Below are 4,169 nucleotides of genomic sequence, written 5' to 3' on the forward strand. Positions count from 1 at the left end.
TCCCGGTGACCGAGTGAGAATGTGGGGGCGGTGCTCTCGGAGGTGTGCGAGGGTGTGGGCAAGGGGGGCCCGGGTCCTGGGGTCTGGCCCCGCCTCCTCGCCCCTGCCAACCGCCCCAGGGCATTTTCCCAGGACAATGGAGATACATCCCCCTCCGTCCTACCCCCTCCCTCCTCCTCCCGCCCTCCCCTCTCTCCTTCTCCCTCCTCCCTTCCCCTCTCCCAGCTCCCGGTGGGGAGAAGTGGCCTCAGGCTGCCATCAGTTCCGAGGGGCTTAAGTGGCCCAGTTCCGGGGCTGGCTGGCACCCTTCGAAGACACCATTAGGGTAATGAGCTCTCGGCCCCTCCCAGCCCCAGAGCTTGGCAACCACAGAGGGGGTGTCCCGGGCCCACTGGGCTGCCGGCCTGCAAGGGGAGGGGGCGGGGACCCCGGACGGAGAGCCCCAGAGACGCACACAGGGTCAGGTGGGGGCAGGGAGCCAGAGACGAGGCGGAAGAGAGATGCAGAGAGCGAGAGACGGAGAGACAGAGGGAGACAGAGGAAACTGAGACGGGAGACGACAGATCAGAGGTCAAGGGAGGAGGGGGAGGGAAATGAGAGTGGAAGCAAAGCAGGAGAGACCGAGGCTGGACCGACAGCAGGACAGGCCAGGAGCCAGGGAGGAGGGAGGGAGAGAGAGAGAGAGGGAGAGAGAGAGGGAGGCGGCAGTGGGAGGGGGAGATGAGAGAGAGAGAAGCTCACGCGCGGAACAAATGAGGTAGAAGACAGTCTTTTACAACCTAATCTCGGCAGCGCCCGTCATCACCTCTGTGTGACCGCATCTATTGGTCACACGGACCCAGCCTGACACGGAGAGGGAGAAGCCTACCCCGCTGTAAACACCAGGAGGCGGGGGTCGTGGGGTCCGTGTTGGAGGCTGAATGGGACTTGAGTTCCCTGCTCCGAGGCACGGGCTCACCGGCATCTGTCACATAGTAGAGACAGGCTCATTTTCCAGGGCATCAGCGTCCCCTCGTCTCGAGTCAGTTCTCTGGGGATCTGCGCAAGGACACTGGCCCTCTTTAGGGATCTTTTTGCTTACAAGGGAAAGCAACTCAACTCAAACTGCCTTGAAACACAGATAGAATAAGGGGGGCGGGCGAGCTGGCTTGTGGACTGGGAAGCCAGGATTAAGCGGGCTTCAGACACGGCTGCCTCCAGGGGTTCAAACATGATTGTCGCCATCTTGCAACCCTCCACGCAGTCACCAGCTCCCCAGACCCACACCCTTCTCTCCTAGCAACTCGGGTGGACACGGAGACCCTTCCCTACCGGATCCGGCCAGAGTCCCAGTGAAGGATCCGACTGGCTCAGGGGGATCACCGGCCTATCCCTGAATCAGTCACCGCGGCCGGCCGACATTTCTTGGCCCTTTTTGTCTTCCGGAAGCTTCTCTGGGTCTGAGGCGTTCTGCTGTAGCATTTAAATGCACCCGGTTTAGGGCCACATTGCTTAGGATCCAATCTCCCCGTCTGCTGCCTCAGAGCTGTGGGTTCTCGGAAAATATACCCAACCTCTCTGTGCTCGGTGTCCCCGTCCGTCAAATGGAATTGCTTTGAGGATCACACGAATTAAACCGTATCAGATTCTAGAAGGTTGCCGACATCCAGGAGCATTAGAGGTAGCTGGCCTTGGCCGATGTTCGGGTCCTTTTTTTCTGGCGTGAGTTTCGTTGCTGGCAAACATCACCCTTCCCCCATCCCCTAAGTTAACCGTTGACGCTGTCCCCAAAAAAGATGTCTGGTCATTTTCCCAGGCAGAATTGCCCTTCTCTGCTCCCCCCGAAGTCCCGTGGGAGCCACGGGGACTGCTTTGACCAATTAAATGGGAGCGGAAGTGACACGTGCCCCCTCCGGACGGAAACTTCTACAGCCAGGGTACCACTTGTCACGTTGCCTCTTTCTTTCAGCTGCAGTGACCGGCAAGTCGGAGGGGGCGGTGGCTCCCCCAACCTGTAGAAGGGGGACGCAAGACATCCTCAGCCAAACCCCGACAGAGGGATGAACGCAAGCAGGAGCTGCATCTTGGGCCACTTTTGAGCCACGGAGATCTGGGGGATGTTTGTTACCGCGTATAACCTTCCCTAACTGATACACCCCCGGGTTTCTGCGATCTCCTTGTCTCCACCACAGACACAACCAGAGGTCTTGCGTGACCTGGTCCAATGTGACGTAGTGTAACTGTTGGTACGTCTACATCTAGGACAACAGGGGTCATTTTTGTGCCTGTGACCTTGGCAACATCGGACACCGGGTGGAGGGCTGGGAAAAAAGCACTGTCCGTGCCACGATCTCCCCTGACGTCTGTACATCTCTCCATCCTCTCTCATAGCTGGCTCTTCCCGGACCAGCGACATTTTAAAGCTCTGCCTCTCAATCTTGCTAATGACTCATTTTTTATCCCTATTCTAGTAGCGATCCTGCACTCAGAGAAATTGCCTACCGTTCCCTCCCACACCTTCCCCCCCCCCATCCACGGCCACCGGCAGGAAAAGAGCTTCATCTGGCATCACTGTGTGGCCCAGCCCCCGTCCCTGCTGGACTCAGTTTACCTTGTGGTGGTTCAGATGTGGTTTCCTGAGGGCTATTCTGGCCCTGCCGTTCAGTGTGGCTCCAGTGTTACTGTCCTTTGCTTTGGTTGAGCTGGGAACCTGATGTCACGGAAATTATGGTCTTTAAACAAGACTCTCTGCTCTATTCTGTGTAAAACAGTCACCCGTGCAGATATCACCTTCCTTATTACATCGGTTAAGATTCTCTGGGTTGGGGCGCCTGGGTGGCTCAGTGGGTTGAGCATCTGACTTCCGCTCAGGTCATGATCTCGCGGTCCGTGGGTTCGAGCCCCGCGTCGGGCTCTGTGCTGATGGCTCGGAGCCTGGAGCCCGCTTCGGATCCTGTGTCTCCCTCTCTCTCTCGGCCCCTCCCCCGCTCACACTCTGTCTCTGTCTCTCTCAAAAATAAATAAAACATTAAAAAAAGAAGAAGAACAGAAACACAGCCTCTGCATGGAGCATGCATGGCATGGCTAGGTGCTCCCTGGCTTAGAACTTAATGGCCTCCCGAGCTCAGCTGCAGGGGATTCTGGGAACTGTAGTTCCTAGGCTTCCGGCCCCCAGCCGCGAGGCAAGTAGAGGGAGAGGGGTCCCAGCCCGTCCACCTCCACACAAGACCCCAGACCAGTGGATGGGACCAGCTGAGACCTTCCCGCCCAGCTCAGCTGCCCTTTGACTGCAGCCGCACGAATGAGCCCAGGCAAGAGTCCCCCGGCCAAGCCACGGAATCACGACAAATAAGAAATTGTTGTCGTTTAAGCCTCTGCATTTTGGGGGTGGTTTGTTACACAGCAACAGGTAACTGATACATTACTGGCTTGCCGAGAGAATGCCCTGGAATGGACTAACTAATCGGTCCTTTGAAGCAAGCAGACGATGGCTTCGTCGAGGAAGAAGATGCTTGGACCGCTTCTCTCTGTCCCTGTCTCTCTGTCTCTCTCTGCTCTGCCTGGGCTCTGTCTCTCTCCCTCCCTGCCCCTCCCCTCTGCACCTCCGTGTCTCTGCCTCTCTCCCTGCCCCCCTTTAAGCTTGGGACCCTGGGGTGGGGGGCGAACCCCGTTGAGGCAGGTGGTCCGACAACTGACACCCAAGGGATTAGCTGCTCTGCCCCCCACTCCCCGCGCCCCGAGGGATTTGAGGCCGCTGCCTTTTTAACTCCACCTTGATCAAATTTCCTCCCCTTCGCCTGGGAAGTCCCACGCACTCACCATTCACTCTGTACGCGTTCCCAGGCCCGCCACGTCCTCCTGGGTCACCAGACGGCCACATGCCTGATAACGCCACTGCACCTGCCTGGGTCGCAGGATCTAAGCCTCCCATGCCACACCTCCCACCCCCGGCCCCCGACACACACACACACACACACACACACACACGCACACACACACGCACAGCACCTGGATGGCCAGCCTCCACCTGGGAGACTCGGGGCACCGACCGTGTTCTCGGTGAAAATCCTACTTTTAAAAAAAATCACAGGTTAGCTGCTTACCATTGCCCCCCCTTTTGCTCCTGCTTGTCTTGAGGAGACACAAACGTGTGAAATTCCTGTTGCTCACCCCCCCCCCAGTCTTTTAAC

At 58.0% G+C, this 4,169-nt stretch overlaps 1 non-coding gene across 1 annotated transcript; it reads left to right on the forward strand.

Moving 5' to 3' along the window:
- The first annotated feature begins 2,808 nt into the window (after positions 1–2,808).
- Positions 2,809–2,893, forward strand: TRNAG-UCC. The gene has a single exon. It is a non-coding gene; the product is annotated as a tRNA-Gly (tRNA).
- The last annotated feature ends 1,276 nt before the right edge of the window (positions 2,894–4,169 follow it).

This window comes from Felis catus, chromosome A2 (genome assembly GCF_018350175.1).
Source record: "Felis catus isolate Fca126 chromosome A2, F.catus_Fca126_mat1.0, whole genome shotgun sequence".
Classification (NCBI taxonomy): domain Eukaryota; kingdom Metazoa; phylum Chordata; class Mammalia; order Carnivora; family Felidae; genus Felis; species Felis catus.